This window comes from Bubalus kerabau, chromosome 10 (assembly GCF_029407905.1).
Source record: "Bubalus kerabau isolate K-KA32 ecotype Philippines breed swamp buffalo chromosome 10, PCC_UOA_SB_1v2, whole genome shotgun sequence".
Lineage (NCBI taxonomy): Eukaryota > Metazoa > Chordata > Mammalia > Artiodactyla > Bovidae > Bubalus > Bubalus kerabau.
Genome location: NC_073633.1, coordinates 47,899,257 through 47,924,059, shown reverse-complemented (window position 1 = coordinate 47,924,059; position 24,803 = coordinate 47,899,257). Strand labels below are relative to the sequence as shown.

At 46.5% G+C, this 24,803-nt stretch overlaps 1 long non-coding RNA gene across 1 annotated transcript in view; it reads left to right on the top strand.

The window, feature by feature from the left end:
* LOC129621307 (uncharacterized) overlaps positions 1 to 24,803 on the top strand; it is a 52,054-nt gene that overhangs the window by 15,004 nt on the left and 12,247 nt on the right. Inside the window, exon 2 of the long non-coding RNA XR_008699213.1 lies at positions 8,599 to 8,843. This is a non-coding gene — a long non-coding RNA (uncharacterized LOC129621307). The remainder of the gene's footprint in view (positions 1 to 8,598; positions 8,844 to 24,803) is intronic.

Genomic DNA, 24,803 nt, shown 5'->3' with positions numbered 1-24,803 from the left:
GGACGCATGAAGGGCTTGGTAAAGTGAGTGAGGAGCTTGGGTTCCTTCCCTGGATCGCACTTTGGCTCAGGGTGGACCCCCTCCCATCAGAATCCCTGGACACTGAGAATGTTAAGAATGTTCATCCTTAGGCTTCACCCAGCAGATTCTGGATTGACCAGGCCTTTAGAGGGGCTCAGATCTGCATTTTAAAGAAGCTCTCAAGATGTTGGACAATTAAAGAATTAAAGGGTTTGATATTTTCAGATGGGATTGGTGAGAGGCAGGAACAAGATTGGATTTGCATTTCCATTGCACTTCCAGTGGATCCCCTGGAAACCAGAGAAGGACAGCCTGGGAGCAGGGATGCTGGTGGTTGTATAGCCCAGAGAAGCTGAGGCCTTGGACCAGGATCTTGGCACTCAGAAGGAAGAGGAGAGTGAACTCCAATCTTCATCGGTGACTCATCCATGAATTACTGGTAGATCCTCAGTCTTGGGCATACAGGAGTAAGAGAGGTGATGAGTTTGATTTTAGACTGGCCAAATTTGAGGGGCGTCCAGGAAGAGAAGGGCATCAGACACTTGGAGTTCAGAGTCTAAAGTTCAGTTTAAGGACCAGGTCTGGGTATGGATATGAAAGTCATCAGCTTGAAGTGTATTTACCGTTCAATACCATGGTGGACTTCACACTGCCAGCAGCAGGCTTTTCAGACTTTCCCAGGGGAAAGGCAGTCAGAGTACTAATTTTGCCAGAAGTCAATACTATTATCGACAATGATGTTGATGCATCGTGTATACAGAGGGCAGACTCTTCCTGGAGGATCTTGAGCACAGAGGAAACTTAAGTTCTCCCCTCATTCTAGATTCCAACTCTAACCTCCCAGAGTTGGCCTGGAGAAAGAGGAACGCAGTAAAAGCACCAATCACATCCATCTTTCTGCTGTGATTTGATCTTGTAATGCAAATTTTGTGAATCTAAGGGCAAATCATGCCAAATAGGGTAGCATCCGCTCTCCTAAATTTCTCACTGCCTTCACTTGGAGAGTGCTATGTTAGATTCCAGTCCTTCAGGCACCCACACTTTGTTGGAAGAGACAGACAAAGGAGATGGACATCCGTGGTACACTGTGTTGAGTGCACAGAAATCTAAATAAACTTGGGTTTTTAGGGAAGGCGTATTGGAAAAGGTAACGCCTGTTATATTTTGAAGGTGAAGTAGACGTTGGGTGGATGATGAATGGAGATGGGGAGAAGATGCACTCTAGGAAGCTAAAACAGCATGTGTGAGGCCCGGGATCACAACCTAGGATGTTGTCAGGGTACTGGGGGTGATCAGATGGAGCTGGAGCGAAAAGGAAATATGGGACATAGACTGGAAACGAGCCTGAGTGAGGAGAGGGACAGATCCTGGGCTGGGGGTTGGCTTATATGCAAAGATATGAAAATGAAAGTCACTCAGTTGTGAGGCATTCTGTGCAACCCCATGGACTGTAGCCCACCAGGCTCCTCTGTCCATGAAATTCTCCAGATAAGAATACTGGAGTGGGTAGTTGTTTGTTACCTTCTCCAGGGGATCTTCCCAACCAGGGATGGAACCCAGGTCTCCCACATTGCAGGTGGATTCTTTACCATCTGAGCCAGGGGATCTTCCCGACCCAGGAATTGAACCAGGGTCTCCTGCATTGCAGGCAGATTCTTTATCAACTGAGCTACTAGGGAAGCCCTATATGCAAGATACATTACTTGGAAAATAATCTTTAAAACACTAAGATGCTGTTTAAGGAAGGGCACTAACTGCAGCCGGCTGGGGGTGCACTGGAGAGGAACAGGCAGGAGGCTTTTGCAGTAATCACCCAGGCATGACAGGGACTTGAACCGAGACGGAGCAGGCTCAAGTCTCAGCTCCTCCTGATGGCCCAACCCTCAAACATGTCCATGCTTCTCCCCACATCTGGCAGCCAAATGAGCCACCATCTCCTGATTCTGGGTTCCATGGTAGACAATGACTGGTCTTGCTGCTTCCACACTCATAGTTCACAACCTATTCCCTATGGGGAAGCCAAAGTGAACTTTTAACAGTGTATTTGTCCCTTCTCTGCTTAAAACCCTTCTGTGGCTTTCCATTGACTGCTCCTGGAATAAAATCCAGGCTCCTTCCCCCAGTGCATTTGAACTGGCCCCTCCGACCTGTCTAGCCTTGTTTCCAGTCACACACTTTGTGGTTGGCTGTACTCCCTAGCTCCTGCCCCTTCTTTCTATTCCTTAAACTTGCCCAGCTCATTCCATTTAGAGCTTTTGTGCTAGCTCTCCCTCCTGCCTGGATCTTCACACGCTGGCAATCCTTGCCTTAAAGTTGCAATTTAAATATCTCTTCCTCAGATTCTTCCTTGAAAATCCCCTCAATCTACAGGAGCTACTCAGCGGTTCTCTATCAAATCACCCTGTTTCAGTTGTCTGAGCAGCTTTCACTACCATCTGGCGTTTTCCTGTTTATCTGCCTACCTATCTATCGTCTCCCTCCTCTGTAGTCGATGATCTTTGAAAACGGCCACCACCAATTCCTTCTCTTATTGTACGTACAGGCTACTCCACTCATCATGAGGTGGGGTCTGATTCTCCTTTCAGTGAATCTGGACTTTTGATTTCTTATTACTTGCCTTGACTGACAGAATGCAGCAGAAATGATGCTGTCCAAGCTGTGGGCCTAACTTTTAAGAAGTCTGTCAGCTTCCACTTTTACTCTTGGGAGCTGGCTGCCATGTGATGAGGCTGACCACCTGGAGACTGCCATGCTGTGAGGAGGCTCAGGCTTCTGTGTGGAGGAGCATGGAAGTGACAGACGTACAGTGATGTCTGAATGTAGATGAGTGATCCCAGCTGACACCCAGGGAGGCAGAAGAGCTGCCTAACCTGCCCATGACCAGTTCCTGACCAGAGAAAGATGAGACATAATCAGCCCTTGTCTGAAGTCACTAAAGTCTACAGGTTCGTTGCAAAGCAATAGGTAACTGAAACCTCTTCCCACTAGAATGAAGCTTCACCAGCTTTGCCTAGCAGTCCCTGGTACATGCATAGAATCAGTAGGGATTTGTTGAATGCATAAATTTGGGGAAAATGGAATGGACCATAGACCAGAAATCTCAATAAAGCAAAAATGTTGGTGTTTGACATTGGGAGTGCTAGTAACCAAGTTTAGGGGTATTAGAGTTTAACATTTCAGTTCTGAGTTTTGAGGTCATACAGGATGTGGCCATGGTTGAAATGGAGAGAGGGAAAGTCCTTGAAGTTGAGGAGGTAGACAATAAGGCTAGGACACCCATGAGAAAAACCAAAGTCTCCCAAGTTGATGGCAGGACTAGCTGTGGGGAAAGGCCCTAAGAGCTTCCACTTGATAATGTGAGAGGTCCACAGGGGAGGCTAGTGTCCTTGGAAAGATCTAGTTTCAACTGAGGCAAAAATGAATTAGTAAAGAGTCTGCCCACAGGAGTAGGATGGAGAGTCTGTTCACAATTAAACGGAGGAGGGCAACCCAAAGAAAGAGGTTGTCAGGGAAGGGTGTGAGGGGAGACAAGCTGGGGGGCTGGTGATGGAGTGGGTGTCAGAAAGCCATGCTGGGCCGAGAGTCGAGCAAAGCACAGATGAAGGTTTCACTCTGGGAAGAAGTAAAGGGCCACTGGGGTGAGATCACAGGGGAAGGTAAGTGGCCTTAAGATTCGGGACAGCCTGAAGGTATAAAATTTGATTTTCCTGCCAGCATACCCAGAGGGTAGATAATGTTTGCTACTGGCAGTAAAGTCAGCAGTCTGAGGATTTCCTCAGGATTCCAAAAGAAATGTGAAGGGATATAGTTTGGGTGTGGTTAGGCCCAAGTCGGTAAGCATCCACCTGGACTGCTGGCCTTGACACAGCCCCTCTGAGCAGGTGGGGTGGGGGCATGGGCAGGCTGAGTCCTGGGTGGGGATAGTGCGGCTCAGATGAACTTGTGTGCTCTGCAGAGCTTGGCTTTACACGAAGGGTTGGCATGGCTGGTCAGAGTTACCTATGTGGGATCATTACCCTAGCAGTCTGTGGAAAGGTGAACTGGCTGGAGTCGCATCTTTTCAAATCCTTTGAAACAAAAAAAACTTTATTCTTATTTTTTCATAGTATAAAAGTAAAACATGCTTAACTGAAAAACTTTGTTTTCAAATGTCCAAAGCAAAAAGGCCTTCTACCCCATGCTCTTCATCCTTGTCTCCTGCATACAAAACAATGAACACAGGTAAGAGATACATCTCTATAAATTCTCATTTTAATAATGTGGTCACAGTCTCCCTGGGCTATTCTATTTCTTGCCCTGATTCTCAAGTCAAATGGAACCAAGCAAAGAATGGGTGATAGAACTAAACAATGGATTCCTTCAAGCCCTGCAGATCTATTACTCAAACTGAAAGGCATTTATTAAGCTTTGACTCACAGGACTGTTTTGATTACAAGTGACTGAAATCCAAGGTAGGTGGATTTAGGCCAAGAAGGAAAGTTAGTGGTTTATACAAATGAAAAGGAGAAGATCAGCTCAGTAATTGCTTAAATGATGCTGGCAAGAATCTCTCCCCTAAGTGCCCTATCTTCTCAACTCGGATTTTACAGGGTCAGCTTTATCTCCGGCAGAATTTCCTCCAATTAGCAATCCCCAGGGACTCTAGGTTAACTTCCTGGTGACTTAGCACCAGCAAAAAGATACCTTTTCACCTACATCAAAATTCTGAGGTACAGTTCTCATTGGTTGGGCTTGGGTCACATGCCCTTCCCTGAACTAATCATAACCTGGAGGATGCAGGGCTCTCATTGGCCAGCCCAGTATCACAGGCCCATCTGAAGTAGCAAAGGTGGCCTCAGTCCCACACAAGCCGCACAGAAACAAAAGCTGCCATTACCACAAGGAGGGGCGTGGCATGCACCGCCCATGCAAACAACCGCCGCTCACAGAGCAGTACGTGGATGTGAGACGTGTGCAGTCACACGGGGCCCGGCGCTTAGAAGGACCCTGGGCTCGGCTTAGAGCTCCACTGTCACCAGTTTGAAATTCTTAACAATTTTTGAAGGAGGGCCCCTTCAGAGTCTGTGACTGCACATTTCTCGTTCATTTTCCACTGGATCATACAAATGATGCGGCCAATCTTGCTGCCGCGCTACTGTGTGTACTGGGAAGACTTCCACAAACGCAAGACATAGTCCCCTCAGAGACAAGGAAACACAGGGCGCATTTGGGAAGAAGCAGGTGGCCTGTGCTGGTTGAAATATATAAGGAAATAGTGGAAACTTATTTTATTCACCCATTCATTTACTTATTCATTTAAATCCCTGGTGGCTCAGATGATAAAGAATATGCCTGCAATGCAGGAGACCTGGGTTCAATCTCTGGGTCAGGAAGATCTCCTGTAGCAGGGAATGGCAACCCACTCCAGTATTCTTGTCTGGAGAAGTCCATGGACAGAGGAGCCTGGTGGAATCCATGGGATCCAAAAATCTTTGGGGTCCATGGGTCACAAAGAGTCAGACACAACTGGGCACACACACACACATTCATTTAAAGCCTTATTAAGGAGGTCCTGCTACTTCTAAGGAGCAGAAAGAGGAAAACAAATGACTGTCAAGATCCTCCAGAAGCTCATAGTGTGTTGGAAGGGGAGATGTGTACACATACACAGTGCAGCAGTGTAAGGGTTGTGATGAAAAAGCATGGAGAGCTGCCAGAGCACAGAGGAGATACCACCACCCAACCCGGAGGTGGGATTGACCAGTATAGTCCCAGGAGGGGAGGCACACGGTTGACCAAGAGAAGCCAAAGTCACACAGTAGGTTAAGCTTCTTCGTTGACAACTGATAGGGAAACTCAGGGAGATGGTTCCGTAGAGCAGGAGACATCATGTAACACGCTTCCAGATGGAGCTTGTGGATGAGCAGGTGTGTGACACTCCTCCGGACCACCATCACTCCCCTGTCCACCATTACTCCCCCAGTCCCCTTCCTGGCCACTGAATATGCTTCACCTGACGATTACTGCAATCTAGTATCCGTCCTAAATGTCAAGACTTTTGAAGTTATCAACTCAGCAAGCGAACTATTTTTTACATCTTGGAAGACTACAGTAAATGACTTGAATGACCCAGTAAGGAGACAACATTGAAACTGAAACCCTCCGTCCCCTGAAATCTTCATGTATCTGAGCCATTTTCACCCTGTTTTAAGAAATGAATGACTTATCCCCATATACCTGCTTCATTTCTTGAGAGTCTGGGCATGAACAAACTCACACTGGGCAGTGGGACCTTTCTCCTTCTCCCTTTTGAGAATTGTCATGGACTTGGGTTTTTCAGGCTCATCTCATTTCAGTTAGCTATGATCATCATTTTCTCAAAAAATGACAATTCACTCAAAAATTTAAATTGCAAAAAAAAAAAAAAAAAGGCTCCAAAAATAAAACTTAAACAGGGCTCCTGCCCTCAAGAAACTTACATTCATTTTGATAAAACAATGTCTAACACCTCCTAAAGGAGATCAGTCCTGGGTGTTCATTGGAAGGACTGATGCTGAAGCTGAAACTCCAATACTTTGGCCACCTCATGCAAAGAGTTGACTCATTGGAAAAGACCCTGATGCTGCGAGGGATTGGGGGCAGGAGGAGAAGGGCACGACAGAGGATGAGATGGCTGGATGGCATCACCAACTCGATGGACATGGGTTTGAGTGAACTCCGGGAGTTGGTGATGCACAGAGAGGCCTGGCGTGTTGCAATTCATGGGGTCGAAAAGAGTCAGACACGACTCAGCAACTGAACTGAACACACAGCAAGTATAATAAGAGAACAAGGCAGCTTGTGAGTGTCCGAGGCTGTCCTGTCTCAGAGTTGGGTGGCATCCTTCTTCCCAGACAGTTCTTTGAATGCATTGAATGGCTTGGGAGTGGAGAAGTGTCCTCTGGGAAGAAAAGTTGGATTTGGTCCACAGTTGGGTTCAGAGACCTACAGACATGTTGTGGGGAAGGGCACGCCTGACTGTATGAAGCTGGAGAGGAAGAAGCATCAGGATTAGGGAGGACAGGTGATCTAGGGTCAGGGTCACTCCTGGACCCATGGGAGCCCTCCCACCAGCAACAAGAAAAGGCCGCAGAGCAATGAATCAGTGGAACACTTAGGGACTTAAAATGACAGTTATTTTATTCCTATCACTGTGGTTCTGGGGGTTCACTGGAATCAGGGAGGTGTTTCTTGCTAATTTCTTGCTAATCTCCAATTTCCTAGGTTGCAGTCAGATGGTGGCTGTACCTGGAGTCAGCTTTTACGCTGACTGTTGGCCAACACTGCCTCTGGGCCTTTCTGCCAGATCACACCCCTCTGTGTGGCCAGGCTCCCTCACCATATGGCCTCTGGGTTCCAAGAGTGAGGCGGGGCTCAAGCCCTGCCCAGGCTTCTGAAGGCATGGGCATCCCCCACCGACATTCTGTTTGTTGTTCAGGCAGTTTCAGAGACCAGATTCCAGGAGAGGGGATCCAAAGCAAACACCTCTGGGTGGAGGTGGGTCAAAGGACTTGGGGGCCACTTTTAAAAATGGAACACCGTCTTTTTTGAGTGTGAAGTGTCTTTCCTGAGTTCCTTCTTTAATCCTCACAACTATTAAGATTAGAACCAGGCGCACAAGAAAGTGAGATTCAGGGTTGCCCAAGATCACACAGCACTCCAGCTCCAAGGCCTGTGTGCTTAACCACTATTCTGTTGGATTCTCAATACCTAGGGAAAGAGGAGTCTTCAAGGGGCTGAGACCTGAGTGAGTGGGACCCCTGAGCAGTGGTTAAGCTGGGCACTGATGTGAATGTGACCACGCTGGCCCAGAAAGTTTCCTCAGCACTCAGGTCGTATATCACATGACCGAGCCTTTTCACTAGAAAGGGATTTGGGGCAGGAGAGATGTTGATGTGGGCTGGCCTGCCCATGGAGGCCTCTGTACTTTCTTCTGCTTGGCCTTGAAAGGCAGGAAGGATTTGAGCTGCGGGGGAAAATGGGAAAGAGCTATGGAAGTGTTTTTGTCGGCTCTCTCAGGTGCCAGGCTTCAGCCTTCAAAAGGGAAGTCACTTTTCCTAATGCAGGCTGTTGGGATCTCATGCTGAAAATAAGCTGTTTCTTCCTTATGTGTCTTCATTTGGGGGACACATGATTTGCCAAAAAAAACATTAAGTTCAACTAAAATAGCTTTACCCTACTATACACAAAACTTATACAGGAGTTGAGTTATTACATGGTACTGTCACAGAATGCAAAGAACTTTCCACAACAGGAAACCTCAGAGGCTTATTCTCTGAGTGTCTGTTGAAAAGAACAGGGAGTCATTTGGGAGGGGAAAAAAAAAATTGGAGTTCCACCTTAATTCTGGCATGATCATGTGGTTGGAAGGTCAAAACAAAAACCTACAGCCTTACTTTGTATTCAAAGTTCATCAGCAGAGATTGCATAAGACTCTCTGATCTGGTGGGTCAGGGCACCAAGGCTGGAGGGCCCTTGAGTTTATTTTGCGGCGAGGTTGCTGGGTTTCAGAATAAAGACCTATGCTTAGTGTGTAATTTCCTGCCCCGCTCTCTGCAGTGTCGGCAGGGTCTGCATCACCCAGCTGGTCTCGAGGGAGAGAGGATCTGTGGCCACAGTTTTCCAAAATCATCCAAATGGGGACCCAGAAAGAAGAGAGTTCAGAGGCCCATCAACCCTCTGAGGAAATCCTGGAAAACATTGTGATGAAAAAGTACTTTCTTCCTTAAAGCCAGAGAAATCTGTCAGTGGAACTGAGCCTGGAAGATTTGAGAAGGGCTTGGGCACTGCTCCCCGTGGTGAAGGTAAAGCAGATGTGTAGGGATGGTGGGGTTTTAGCCCTTGAGCATCCAAAGGACCTAGGTTTCTTTTGCATGGAATACACTTACACAGAGAGAGCAAGGCCAACCTTCAAGTTCAAAGGTGACACATCCATTTCCAGCTGGCTACTAACACATGTATACCTGTGGCGGATTCATTTTGATATTTGGCAAAACTAATACAATTATGTAAAGTTTAAAAATAAAATAAAATAAAATTTTAACTCAAGAAATATATGCTAATTGCAGAAAAGGCATAAAACTGCAGAAAAAAGCCACCTGTAATCCTAATACCAGAAATAATCACTGCTATTTTGGTATATTTCCAGACATTTTTCTATGCGCATATGTATTTATATACCAATGGTTATGTTCTGTTGTTCTTTTTCACATAACACTATACCACAAACACTAACATAAACACAAACACACTATATCATAGTGTTTCACAAACACTATGAAAGTTTTTCAAGTCAAGAAATACATTTCAATGATTTTAAATGTCTAGTATTTCTTTACAGAGCTGTATTATTTCTTTAATGAATCTTCTACGAGGTCCTAGGCTTTGGTCTTCATTATTAATGTTGTTTATCATTTTTTTGTTGTAATAACCAATACTGTAGTGACTACTCTTACTTATTTCCTTAGGATATGCTCCAAAGAATGTAATTGCTGGGTCAAAGCTTATGGATATTTGTAAGGCTTTTGATACTACTGCATCAGTCAGAATAGGCTAAATCTTCTTACACTCTGCCAAGCTCTGTGGCTTAACACAGTCAATATTGATTTCTCTCTTACGCTGCAGTTCAAAGTAGGTATTGTGGTTGGAAATGGAAGGAGCTCTGCCCTGTCATCTAGAACCAAGATTTGGTCGTATGATGGCTCTGTATTTGCCAGGACCTTGGAGTTCTTCCCTGGATGCTCTGATTTCAACCAATAGGCAAAGGGGTAGGAAGAGAAGGAAAGACATGGAGAATTGCACAGGTGGTTTTAGGTCCAGATTTGGAAGTGACTCTTATCACTTCCTTTGCCACTTTCCCTTTGTCCCGAACTCAGTCAAGTGAACAGTTCTAACTGCCAGGGAGGCTGGGAAATGTAGTCTTTATGTGTGTCCAGGAGGAAAACACAAGAGTCCAATGAACACAGAGTATTGTCTCTGCCTCAAACTTGCCAACCAACCAAGTTCTTCCAGTGTATGTTTCTACCACAGGATATGAGATTTCCTATTTCTTTATATCCTCAATAATTAAGAGACATGGTTTATGTTCAGATTTCGGTTGATTTGCGTGTGGCTTTGTTTTTTCTCTGCACCTGGTTCTCTCTTTGGAGATAATCTTGCTGCCTTGAGTGAGAGGCAGCCTGCATCCCTGTCCCCTAGGCTTGTTACTGAACCAAACCCGGGTCTGCTCACCCAAGTCAACCTACTGACAGCAGGCTGTGGTGAAGCAAAGTGCAGCATTCATCACAGGGCACCAAGCAAGACGTCCAGGGCAGCTAGTGCTCTGAACTCCCTGGTGGGTTTCAGGAAAGCATCTTTAAAATCCAGGGAAGGAGAGGAGTCACAGAGCACGGGAGCAGTTTGTGCACAGTTCTCTGATTCATTGATGATGTGATAACAGGGCAAGGTCCCATTATCAATCCCTAGGCGTCAGTAGGTCTGGGGGCTGTGTGCTCATGGTCATCAAGTAGTTGATTTCTTCCATTTGGTGGGGATTTTAACATCTATAAAACAGCTCAGGAAATGTGTATCCGCTACTATGATCTAGGTACTTCAGAGAGGAGCTACAGCAGAGGATATGGGGGAGGGGTTCGTCCTGGGAAGACCCCCACAGGGTCCTGCTCAGTTACAGTTCTGGGTCCTTTTTTTTTTTTTTTTCCTTTTTTGGCTTCTTCTTTCCTCTTCCCTTCCTTATTGTAGAAAAAGCTATAGTGTGCAGGTGAAGACGACATGGATGATCCATTCAGGGGACCTGCCCAAGCCTTGGCATCATGCCTGGCTCACTTGGGGGCACAGGGAAAAAATCGAAGCTCTGCATTTTCTGTGCCATCTTAGGTGTGTTCCAGCTTATGATACATTTTCACAGGGTAAAAAAAAAAGAAGGTTAGAGAACGGAATTGGGAGGCAAAAACAACAGCCTGATGCTGACTTGGCACATGTACCTTGACCCAATCGTCCAATGGCTTGTCCTGAGCACTCAGCATTCCACCAGGATAATCTTTCCCCAGTGAGTGGTGGAAATCGGGAGTAAACTGCTTAGAAATCACAGAGCGACGGCAATAAAATTGTGCAAAGCCTGTGCTTGTCTCTTTTCAAGTGAGCCCATGTTGCCAAACACCAGCACACAGCTGAGCTGTGGTTTCCTCCTTGTTTTGAAATTTGGTTTCCAGAGAGAATGCTCGTGAATGGCTTCTTGTTCACATCTCCCTCTGGGAAAGCTAGCTGGTGCCTGCTGGTTTTCTGGAGGAGTGAGGTTTCTGATGAGGTCTTTGCAGAGTCTTCACAAAGCATGCTCATCCAGTCCGTCCAGGGAACTGAGCACTTGGGCATCAGCAAGGCAGAGAAACACAACCCAAGCAAATCACAGACCTCCCAGGCGGGCTAAGTTTCTGGGCCTCGGCATTCTGAAAAGCTGAGGACAAGTTGTGTGTCTTCCAAGCTGCACACTCTGAACCCTTCCCCAAGAGGCAGCCATGGTCTCTGAGGGGAGATAAGAAGAGCTGGGCCTCCTGGGTGAGTGAACCCCACCAACTGTAAGCCTGGCTTATGACCTAGAAATGGAAACAGGAAGTGGCTTAGAAATATAAAGAGTACAGCCAAGGCAGGGGTGCAGTAGAAGTCTCCTCGGGCCAGGAAGTATGCTGTGAGCAGAGGTGAAGCCTGGCATCTTTTCTTTCTCTCTATTACCATGATGCCCTCTAGCATCATGGCAGGGCCGGGCTGCCTAGATATGGAGTGGGATGTCTTTCTGGGGGTGGTGTACAGGAGTGGCAGAGGGGGGACAATTGTGGATCAGTGGTTTCTCTCCAGAGTGAACCATCTGTGGAATGCCACAGCCCCTTTCCACCTCATCTCTGCATGTGGATTTGAGTTACTGAGAGGAGTTTTGCTAAACCTTATAAATCTAAACTCTTAAGGTGCTTTCAGCAAGCACAATCAATCTGATGACTTTCAGTGATTCCTGGAGGGTTCTCTGGGTCCATGGGGGGAAGGACTTCTCTGCATTTGTGCCAAGAATCAAGTTCACTGTCATCCCTCGATTCCAAGGAGAGGAGCCTGGGCGAGGAGGCTGCCCCTGCTCTGGGCATGGCCCTGGGCGATTCTGATCACAGGTGGCTGATCCAGGTAGAGAGGAAGGTCCCACTCAGGGTTACTCCCTCTATAGAATTCCTCCCGAGGATCCCCTTGGGACCAGTTTCTCAAAGTGTGGTCCTTAGGCCACCAATAGCAGATGTGGGGGTAGAGGCAGGGGCTGTTAAAAAGGCTAGTGCTCAAGTGGGACAGGACGCGGGTAAACCTATGGCTGATGCAGGTTGGTGTTTGGGAGAAACCAACACAATACTGTAAAAACAATTATCCTTCAGTTAAAAATAAATGAAATGTTTTTTAAAAAAGGATGGTGCTTGGCCACCTCTGCACATCTGCAAAGTCTCAATTTCTCAGAGAAAGCCCTAGAAATCTGTTTTTCCAGAAGCACACCCTCCCCCAGGTTGACCAACATGGTGAAATTTAAGAACCTTCCTTTATACCAATCCCAGTCTCTTTTATGGTCCTTTTCATGAACATAGTGTTTCCCTTTTAAACTTCTGTGACCTCTGAAAATGAAATCTGAAGCAGAGGGATCTACTTACATAAGAAACGTGGTCTTAACTGCAGGTTTGGGTTGCTGATTGCATCAGGGGATTTGAAGGAAACTAAGTTTTGGGGATCAGGCTGCCCAGATCTAATTCTGCACTCACTTGTTGCTATTAAAGGGGCCACTCAGTTTTTCCTTCTCTTCTCTTTCTTCAAGACAATGCACCTGCTGCCTTTGGAAGTTGTGTTCTTGGAGTCCTTTTGCATAGGGGCAACTGAAAGTAAATTTCTTCATGTTCCCTGGTGGAGCAGGAGTGCATCCATAGATGTTTCCACAGAGAAAACACGGACCCCCAAGGAAATGTCTAAAAGCCAAGGGCGACATGATGAAGGCATCAGGAAAGCACCAGTTGCCCTTAGCACTGCTCACCCCATGGTCTCCTCCAACTCTAGCCCTCTCAGAGTTCCTCTTGTATGAGTCTGTGGCTGGTAAAGCAGCTCTCTGGGGAAAAACAAAACAAAACAAAAAAACAAACTCTAATTTGTAGTATTTGCCAATTTCCACAGTGTCAATACTCCCACCATGGCAGCGTTACTAATGGTTTAACAACTGGCTTACAAAATTCTTGAATATTTAATCAAAAGCCCTTGCAAACCAGAGGAAGACAGCAGCTAATCCTCTCAACTCTGCCCCAGAAAATCCCCACATCACACCAGGGGTAAATATCACTTTTGGCCTCTTAGTCAGAAGTGGTTGAAGGTCGCCCAGGCTGTGATGACTGAATTTCTTCGTGGTGAATGTGGAAGGACAGGATTCAGTGGGGAATTCAAGTTGGAGATGAAGTCTGCATTTCTCCCTGGTGGCTCAAGAGTCAAGAATCCGCCGACAAAGCAGGAGACAGGGGTTCAGTCCCTGGGTTGGGAAGATCCCTTGGTCAAGGGAATGGCAATCTAATTCAGTATTCTTGCCTGGGAAATCCCATGGACAGAGGGGCCCAGTGGGCAAAGTCCACAGGGTCGCAAGGATTCAGACAGGACTGAGCGACTGAACTCCCGCTGCATTGCTCCATCCTGGCCTCACCTCCCCCTGGGCTGGAGCCTTGGAGGGAGTCATGTTCTTAGGGCTGCTCGTCAGTGGTCAGCATCATGGTCTCTCAGGGCTCCCACCTCTCTCTCTCTTTCTTGCTCTCTCCTTTAAAACCCTGTGCTCCTGTGCCAGAGCACAGACTGCTCGTCTCTTAATTGGACAGGTTTTAAATGGAGGGTTTGGAAATCCTGCCATTGGCTGGGTCCTGCCTTTTGGCTTGGGTGGTAGAGAAATGGACTCTTTCTCAAAAAGCCGGCCTCGGGAAGCCTTCCTATCTGAGACCTCAAGGCTGAATGAACAGCCCAGCTGATGGTTCCTTGATTTTAAGGGAATCTTGAGAATGGCAGGGGTGGGGCAGAGTTCTCACAATGCTGAGTGTGAGCAAATGTGCCCACAGCCTGTGGTGCCAGAGATCACACAAACCTTCCTTCCCCTTTCGAGCCTGGGGATGACGTCAGAGCAGACTGAGGGGAAGATGGTGACCTACTTTTCTTCTCCAAACACTGGGTAGCTGGCTACATTTTCAGATCTAAATCTCACCCACACTGCAGCAGTTTCTGTTCCCCTGCCCTCCTGGGCGTACTTCTGGCCAGAGCTGGCTTCCTAAAGCGGAGTTTGGTGTGGGAGTTCTCCTCAGAGAGGCTGGTCTGGCAGCCTCAACCCCAACCCTCCCAGACCTCGACGTGCATGCTCAGGCTACCCAAATCCTGCCAGGTGGACAACTCAGGAGGAGCCGGTCTCCCCTGGTCTCAACCAGGGCAGTCAGTTAAAGAAGAGTCTCACTGGAACCAGCCTTGAGTCTGGGACCTCTCTAGTATTCTAATCACTTGACGGCAGTCAGTTAACAAATAGTTACTGAGGATCTATGAAGGGGTTCAGAACATGCCACCCCCAAAATATGCCACCTGTATTGATTATTTTGAGCCGAAGTCACTTGAGAAACAGCAGATGCAGGAAAGGCTCTCTGACCTCCCCCTTTCTACCTAAAAGCGGGTCACAAAATCTTCCCCCAAGAATGGTGACCTCTATGCACTAGGAAGAGAGAACATTCTTATCTCCAGAGACTAGAAGAGGCCCAAATGGACCTGTACAAACAAACCCACTAAAATGACACTTATCTTCCATTGGTTCCTCTATCTATCTCCTAGTCAATGGCCCACAGTTCACTGCCCCATGCCTAAGCCCCTTTGTCTTGTCACATCCCCACAATGTATTGTTTTTGTTTAAATGGTGTATAAATATCCAGGGCCCAACAGCTTCTTCAGGTCTTCATTTTCCTTTTGAAGATTCCTCTGTAGATGTAAAAATAGCACATAAAATTGTATGCTTTTCTCCTGTTAATCTGTCTCATGTCAATTGAAGTCTTCAGTCCAGTTCCAGATCCTAAAAGGGTGGAAGGAAGTTCTTCTTCCTCTACACCAACTTCCAAGATGATGGTGGGCAAGGCACAGCCCCTGCCCTCAGGGAGAGGACAGTCTAGTTTAGAGGGAGGGTGGTCCTTACACAAGTAACTTCAGCTAAAATTCAATGATGAATAGGAGGTAGAGGGCTTTGAAGGAGAAGCACAAGACGCAACAGAGACATGAGACAAGGAGGCTAATGCAGGCTGAGAAGTCTGGAGAGAGTTCCTTGAGTGAAGGAGGTTAAAGCTGAGACCTGAAGAATGATTCAAGGGCAGTGGAACATGACATTGGAAGCGGAGATTCTGTGGGACATAAAGATTTTGTGCGTCAGGAGCATCCTTTTCTCAAGCATGTTCAGTTCAGTTCAGTCACTCAGTCGTGTCCGACTCTTTGCGACCCCATGAATCGCAGCACGCCAGGCCTCCCTGTCCATCACCAACTCCCAGACTCACATCTATCGAGTCAGTGATGCCATCCAGCCATCTCATCCTCTGTCGTCCCCTTCTCCTCCTGCCCCCAATCCCTCCCAGCATCAGAGTCTTTTCCAATGAGTCAACTCTTCGCATGAGGTGGCCAAAGGACTGGAGTTTTAGCTTTAGCATCATTCCTTCCAAAGAAATCCCAGGGCTGATCTCCCTCAGAATGGACTGGTTGGATCTCCTTGCAGTCCAAGGGACACTCAAGAGTCTTCTCCAACAACACAGTTCAAAAGCATCAATTCTTCGGTGCTCAGCCTTCTTCACAGTCCAACTCTCACATCCATACATGACCACAGGAAAAACCATAGCCTTGACTAGAAAGACCTTTGTTGGCAAAGTGATGTCTCTGCTTTTGAATATGCTATCTAGGTTGGACATAACTTTCCTTCCAAGGAGTAAGCGTCTTTTAATTTCATGGCTGCAGTCACCATCTGCAGTGATTTTGGAGCCCCAAAAAATAGTCTGACACTGTTTCCACTGTTTCCCCATCTATTTCCCATGAAGTGATGGGACCGGATGCTATGATCTTTGTTTTCTGAATGTTGAGCTTTAAGCCAACTTTTTCACTCTCCTCTTTCACCTTCATCAAGAGGCTTTTGAGTTCCTCTTCACTTTCTGCCATAAGGGTGGTGTCATCTGCATATCTGAGGTTATTGGTATTTCTCCCGGCAATCTTGATTCCAGCTTGTGTTTCTTCCAGTCCAGCGTTTCTCATGATGTACTCTGCATAGAAGTTAAATAAGCAGGGTGACAATATACAGCCTTGACGTACTTCTTTTCCTATTTGGAACCAGTCTGTTGTTCCATGTCCAGTTCTAACTGTTGCTTCCTGACCGGCATACAGATTTCTCAAGAGGCAGTTCAGGTGGTCTGGTATTCCCATCTCTCTCAGAATTTTCCACAGTTTATTGTGATCCACACAGTCAAAGGCTTTGGCATAGTCAATAAAGCAAAAATAGATGTTTTTCTGGAACTCTCTTGCTTTTTCCATGATCCAGCGGATGTTGACAATTTGATCTCTGGTTCCTCTGCCTTTTCTAAAACCAGCTTGAACATCAGGAAGTTCACGGTTCACATATTGCTGAAGCCTGGCTTGGAGAATTTTGAGCATTACTTTACTAGCATGTGAGATGAGTGCAATTGTGTGGTAGTTTGAGCATTCTTTGGCATTGCCTTTCTTTGGGATTGGAACGAAAACTGACCTTTTCCAGTCCTGTGGCCACTGCTGAGTTTTCCAAATTTGCTGGCATATGGAGTGCAGCACTTTCACAAAATCATCTTTCAGGATTTGAAATAGCTCAACTGGAATTCCATCACCTCCACTAGCTTTGTTCGTAGTGGGAATTTAGATGATAACTGTCTTCCCTTCATATACAATGTGATGGTAGAAATCACTGTTGCTCTCCAACATTTTTTCTTCTTTTCTTAATAACACATTCCTAGTTTTTGTTTGGCACCCCACTCCAGTACTCTTGCCTGGAAAATCCCATGGATGGAGAAGCCTGGTAGGCTGCAGTTCATGGGGTCTGGAAAGTCGGACACGACTGAGAGACTTCACTTTCACTTTCCTGCATTGGAGAAGGAAATGGCAACCCACTCCAGTGTTCTTGCCTGGAGAATCCCAGGGATGGGGGAGCCTGCCATCTGTGGGGTCGCACAGAGTTGGACACGACTGAAGCGACTTAGCAGCAGCAGCAGCAGTTTTTTTTAAGTACATAGCTACCCAAAGAAAAGATTATATGACCACCTTACTAAGTTATTGCTAATGAGGTATAAGCAAAAGTAATGTGTGGAGTCTCTGAGGGGCCCTTTTCCTGTTGTCTGGAATCTGGATGTGATGGCTGGAGGCTGAGCAGCTAGCAGGGGCCAAGAGGAGACATGTTAAGGTTGAGGGTACAGAATCTTAAGTGCAGCTTGGTTTCCTGATGACCGCAGGATTGCCATACCAGCTCTATATTGTCTGTCGGCAGACTTCTTTTATGGATAGGAGAATTAAGGTCAATCTTTACAAAGCCTCTAGTATTTGAGGATTCTCTATTATACAGAGCCAAATATAATCCTAAGTAACAGACACAACTGCCTTTCAGCCTAATGAACAGACCATTTATATATATACCCACAAATTACCTAGTTTATAGGAAAATCTATGATGATACTGTCTCTTTCCCAGCCCCCTTTATCCCCTTGTCTTCCCCTTTCCCCCTGCACCTCCTCTTTCCTGACTCCCACACCAGAGTTGCCTGACCTCAGTGTTTCTGCCTCCACGACTAACAGGCTCACAGCCCAAAGGTCCTCGGAGCTCCTGCTGCCTTCCCCTCACAGCTGCCTGGCAAGGGTCCCACTGCAGAGAGGCCTGGGTGGGCCAGGGAAGTGGCTTCTGCTCCCCTTCCCAAGGAGGTGTGAAGAGTGAGAATAATCAGGCAAAGCTGATAGTGTGCGCTAACTCGGAGAAACCAGAGGAATGACTAATGAAACTTCCCTTTTCAGGCTCTGCAGGCTTGAATTGGTCTGTTTGCCCTGCCTCTGGCTAACTGGGCCCAAGAAGTCACAATTCAAAGGGAGAAGGGCTGTGTGTCTGGTGATAAACACACCAGGGCTGTGTGGAGACAAACTCAGGGTCCAGCCGGGCGAACGCAGACCCCCGCCCTTGCCGTGAGGGGCAGATGAGTAAGGCCTCAGGCGGCTTGAATTAGATCCCCTCCCCAAAATATGTTGACGTCCTAAACCCCTGGTACCTCAGAATGTGACCTTAGTTCAAGATAGGATCTTTACAGGAGTAATATGTTAAAATGAGGTCATTAGGATGGGCCCTAATCTAATGACTTGTGTCCTCATAAAAAGGGCAAATTTGCAGGCAGAGAGGACACAGGGAAAACACCACGTGGAGATGAAGTCAGAGATGGGAGGATTTCTACAAGCAAGGGAATTCCAAAGACTGTCAGCCACCCACCCGAAGCCCGGAGAGAGGCCTGGGGCTGATTCTCCCTCCCAGCCCTCAGTTTTCAATAAGCAATAATCACACTTTGGGTGAACGTCACTGGCCACTGTGACAGCTTCTCACAGCCTTCAGAGGAAACCAAGCCCGCTGACACTTTTATCTCAGGCTTCCAGCTTCCAGAAGTCTGAGATAATCCATTTCTGTTGTTTAAGCCACACAGTTTGTGGGACTTGATTAGGGCAACCCTAGCCTCTAATGTGAGGTCCCTTTAAGTGCCAGCAACAGAGGAGTCTGGTGACATGGTCTCAAGTGATTTCCCTGCTGCCTCTCATCGGGGTATGAAGACATTAAGGGCAATTGGAGTCTCCTGGGTCATTCCCCTTGACAGAGACCCCAGGGAGTCCTCTCGCCCCTTCAGGCAGGCAGCCAGTGGCAGCCACAGTAAGCTCAGAAGGGGCTTCTCTGCTCTCCTCCTGGAGTCACGTGACACAAGGAGACTTCCCAGGGGAGAAGGGCTGACACTAACTGGCAAGGTCTGCCTGTGAATATCTATCTATCTGTCTATCTATCTATCATCTCTGCTATTTTTTTCATTTTCCTGGCAGAAAAATCAGTATCTAGATGGGTAAGAATACTTCAAGTTATGTAGTCTTTTCAGACCCACACTAAAATCTTTCTCTGTTGAATGATTCTGGTATGTGTACAAACACACACAGGAAAAAATTGTATGCGGCTTCCCCTGCCTCGCTGTGCACACACACACACCCTTTGCTTTCCACTGCGGGATTGGAAGGCAGAAGGGATGGGGGAAGAGAAACATGCAAAGGCAGAAGCAAGCCAGCCAGCCCAGCGACCACAGCTGGCTCCTCCCATCTGCCCCCTGGTACCACCTCTTATCCCCATAGTCTAGACTCAGGCTGCTTTGGGCACAGCGGGTATTGTGTGAAGCAGATGAGGACTTGTAGCTTGGAAGCATCTGTGTTGCTTCTTGTTCTGCCGATAGTCCTTTATATCTACCATATATGCCTCACCATAACCAGATGCTAACCCCATTTTTAAGAGGCTGAATCTGGGACTCAGCAATTCACCCCGGGGGAGCTGAATGAGAAGCCATGAGATGGGGCTGTGCCGTTGTGAAAAGTCCATTCTGTGTCCATGGTGCACAGCACACTGGCTATTAAGGTCCCAGAAGTCTGTGCTAAGTGGGTACAGAGATTGTTTCCTGAGTAAGGAAATTTGTATTTCCTTTCTCGTTAATTCTACAGTAATGCTTTGGGTTGATTTTATAGCATTGGCTGCAGAGAAGATGATCATGATAATGAGGCAAAGGTGTGTGGAAATTGAGGGAAAGCCATTTGTAGAATACATACGGCGGCCTGCACTGTGCCAGGCTCGTGGTGAACACAATGTGCGCCTTGATTTTAGGGGCTTAAAGTCTAAATAGGAAGATCAAACTAAACTTGTGTGAAATGAGTTGACAACTGATGTTTCTCTAAGCTCAAAGTGGCTTTATTCGGGATTTGCTGAGACCACTCTCTCTCTGTGGGAATGGGAAATGGGTATGGATTGTAAGAGTCCAGGTGGTTGGCTCCAGAGGCCTGGCGAGTCTTCTCCACCCTGTTGTGGAAGGGCCCCACCCTTTCTCATGGTGTCTCCGCACTCTCCATGCATTTGGCCCCTGCCTCTCTCTCTAAGAAGTTCAGTTTCAATTCTCTCCTAATCTCAACTTACCCAAAGCTTCCACCTGCTCTGACTCTACCTCAAAGCATCTTTTGAGCCTTAACTACTATCCCAAGCAGTATATTTTTTCCGTATTTGGCAGTCGCCTGGTGGTTCTTTCTACATTTGATTGGGCCAGCTTCTAGGCCTCTGTGAGCCTGGATTTGGTTATCCTTGGATCCGTTGCCATCCTTGAAAGTCCAGTCAGCTTTGGCCAGGAGTAGTGGATCACAAGACCACCCAAGGGTTATGTGCAGACAGACACCTAAAACAAATCCAGTATGGGGCCTTTTGATTATAAAGTCAACCAAAGGTCTTAGGAAAGAGAAAGCACTCTGAGCCAGAGAGAGTAGGCTTCCTGGGGCCATGACGTGGCTGGGGTTTCAACACATGGCATTTGAGTCGTGAGAGGGAAACAGAAGGCTGAAGTGAGCAGATTGTAGCAGTGTTCACAATTATGTTTCCCCTCCCTGGGGAGGGATTCCCCCAGATGACAGCAGACTTGGCCATGTGATGCTTTTGCCAATAAAGTGTGAGTAAAATGGAATTATGTCATTTCTAGGCAAAAGATAACCGAACCATGGCTCTCCATGTTCTTGTTTCCCTTTGCACTGGGAACACCACTGTCCCAGATAGGGAGGCCTCCATCAGCTTGGATCCCAGAATGAAACAACTTGGAGTAGAGCCAGAGCAAGGCCATGATGGATATATACGTAAGGTAAATAAGATATAACCATTCGTTGTGTTAAGCCACTGAGATTTTAGGGTCATCTGTTACTTCAGTATAGCCTAGCCTAAACTGACTGATGTCAAAGATTAAGTTGTGTCAGATAAATGAGAGAGAGAGAGTTGGAGGTGAACAAGTACTAAGAAGTAGAGACAGGAATCCAGATATCAGAAAAGGAAGACTTAAGCAGGATAGCAAGAGAAGACCTGGAAAGAATCAATGGACTTCAAGAGTTGCCTTGAAGGAAGAGGTACAGGGTTTTGGTAACAGGTTGGAATAGGGAACACAGGAGAGTAAAGGGTAAATAAATACATAATCCTTTACTGACTAGCTTATCATAGTTGAGAGTTGGAAGCATTTCAAGAAAAAGATATCCTTTTTAAAAAATTTAAAGTAGGGTAGACATCCAGCTAGTAATCCCCAGTAGGCCTTTCAGATTGGGGTCAAGGCTAGTTGGGCCAGTGAGTTTTTAGAAACTGATATTTTGATCTGTAAACATCACAGGTTATGAGAAATGGAACACAGATACCACATTTGTAGAGAGAAAGCAATACTAGATGGACAGAAGGAAGAGGAGGGACTAAACCCAAGATCTTCCAGAAGCATCACTCCATCAACTTAGGGATGTCCCAGGACTACTAAGTTGGCCCACCAGACATTCCTCATCATATGGTGGAGCAGGGCTTTCAAGTAGGCCTGGCATGAGATCTCATACAGCGTGGAGCCCATGGCAAGGCCTCCCCTACTGACCCTCAGTCACTGGACTATTAATGTGGTAGAGCACAAGTGATTAAATGGAATCCAGAGATTATTTTTTATTTTTCAAACCTCATTCACATACATTGTCTCATTGATGTCTCACTAAAAAAAAAAAAAAAAAAACTCATAAAATATGTATTATCTCCACAAAGCAGATGAAACAGAGGCTGGGGAGAAGTTAAGGAACTTTCTGAGGCAGGACTCAAGTGACATGCTCTTGTTAGCACTCCACATCACCTCTGTGATTCCACCTCAGCCTTCCTCTGAGAGGGCCCGGAATCACAACGCATACCCAGGAGCCCCCATTTGGCGTTTTTGCAGAGTTTGGCTTGAGCACAGTTCAAGACAAGGGGCAAGAAACCGTGTGAAACAATCATTTCCGAGCTCTGAGGAGCTCTTCCTTTCCAGTGAGTTTGGTATCTGTTTAGCCTCTGTCCTTGGAAGCTTTCCAGAAGCAAGACCAGGACTCTTTAATAGTAAGAGGAAAGCATGGCTTTTGCATTGAGAAAGATTTGCATTGGTTTTGGGGGAAACTCCTAAAGCACATATTTGCATTTTCTCTTGCTTGGAGAGGTCACCCAAGAACTGGCCCCTCCCCAACTTTTCTATAGGATCTCCCTTTTACTGGAATGGTCTTCCCAGATCCCTCAAACTCCAAAAGACTGCATCCAGAAGTTCCCATGGGGAGGTTCTCACGATGGTAACAGTGTGTGTGTAATGCTATTATATGCTCCTTGAGAGCAGTTGTTGCCATGTGAGAAGCACAATGGCACCCATTGTTCTATTGGCGGAAACTGACTTCTGGCTCCCACTTCTTCATTTTCTTTTACTTCCTGGTCTCCTTTAGAAGACCAAGGAACAGCTGGACAGATGAGGTTGTTGGCTCACATATAATAGGTCCTAAGAACGCCTCCAGCCCTGCCCCAGCTGTACCAAATGAACTTGGCACTATTTTGTGCAGTAAGATGCCATGCCATTGCAGACCATGCATGGCCCACACCACTCTCTCTAAGGGACCCGGGAGAGCCAGTCAGGCCCACCCCCTATGGCTTGTCTGCTTCCAGCATTGAATTGAAAGTCTTCCTTAACGGAAGGTGACAACTACGGAGACAACTACATTCTTGTTGGATCTTTAAAACAAGAAGCTAGGATGTTTCCCAGAAGCTCTGAATCTGTACTTCAAGGGCAAAAAAAAAAAAGCATTAACCTAGTTTAGCTATATTTTAGGAAATGAATGCTGGGCATTGGAAAACCCGTTTTGCTTCCAGCTCTAGGTTTTCTGGAGAGAAAGCAAGACAAGGCTCACTTCTGAGCACACAGGATAGAATGCAGAGGATGCAGCCTGCTGCTTAAGAACCTGCAGTTTTGGACCCTTCAATGAGTAAGTTTGTCAGAAAGAGCACTTGTGACCATATTCTGCTGAATATATGCATTTGTAGGATGTCATTTGCTCAGGCCCCTGTCAAAGAGCCTTTTCTCTTGGTAGCGTGTATAAGGCAGACAGGGTTAGACTGGTCCACCATGGGAGTGGATGGGGGTGGGGAGGCCATTTGGAATTCAGGCTCTATCTTTGTTGCAGCCAAGACACCATTTCTATAGCTCTGTCAGGTTTATACATAAGGCATCATCCGCAGTTAGCATTTGCAGTGGCCGCATACTCAAAACTTCTATAAAGAAAGTTGGAGCTTTCTAGCAGCCCATGAATTGAAATTCTTTCACTTAGGCTTGGAAAGACACTTAGTTCTTTGCTCAGGAGGCTCTTGCCCCAGGCCTCCATGGAAGCTCCTTCTTTTTTTATTCCTAATTTGCCACAGTTTCATCTCTTAAAGTGGTAGAGGACAAGGTCTTGTTGACTGGTAAGCTGGAATTTGCCCTCATCTCTTTCTCCCAAAGGGAAAATTAAAACAACCAAGAAGAGAAGAAATAAAAAAAGCCCAGTGTTTTTATCCACTCCTGCATAACAAATTACTCTTAAACTTAGCAGCTGAAGCAACAAACATTTATCATCTCACAGTTTCTGAGTTAGGAATTCAGGATGGTCTCTCATGAGATTGCAGTTCAGTGGTTGGCTGGGGACTGCAGTTATCTGAAGGCTCAACTGGGGAAGGATCTGCTTGTAAGCTCAGCCATATGCTTGTCAGCAGAACTTCATTCCTCACTGGTGGTTGGCCAGACTTCAGGGCCCCACGATATGAACATCTCATAGCCTGCCTGAGTGTCCTCACGACATTTCACTTTTTTTCATTCCCCAAAGAACTGTTTTAATTTTAAAAAGCTTAAAAACACAATGACAATGAAGCACTGATTGTGCCTTAGGCACAATCCCAAATCAGTGCTGACTTAAAACTGTGTCCTCTCTTTCCAAGAAAGAGAAAGTGGAGAACAAAGTTCAGTCTACAGTGAGAAGGAAAAGAAAGAACAAAAAGAAACCAAAACGGTGCTTCCCAGCAGCTGAGATTATTCTTTGTTTTCAGACTGCACCCATGGAAATGCTCATTCTTCTTATATGAGTCTTTTCTTCACAACCTTTACTTTTTTAAAAACTGCAATCTACTGAACAAGAGATGCCACATTTTCACTGACAGGACAGCCACTTCTGTGCAGTTTTTGCTTTCTCAGTGTGGGTCCTCCTTCTCTGAAAGTGTCAGTTCAGTTCAGTTCAGTTCAGTCACTCAGTTGTGTCCGACTCTTTGCGACCCCATGAATCGCAGCACAACAGGCCTCCCTGTCCATCACCAACTCCCGGAGCTCACTCAGACTCACATCCATCGAGTCAGTGATGCCATCCAGCCATCTCACCCTCTGTCATCCCCTTCTCCTCCTGCCCCCAATCTTTCCCAGCATCAAGGTCTTTTCCAATGAGTCAACTCTTCGCATGAGGTGGCCAAAGGACTGGAGTTTCAGCTTTGGCATCATTTCTTCTAAAGAAATCCCAGGGCTTATCTCCTTCAGAATGGACTGGTTGGATCTCCTTGCAGTCCAAGGGACTCTCAAGAGTCTTCTCCAACACCACAGTTCAAAAGCATCAATTCTTCAGTGC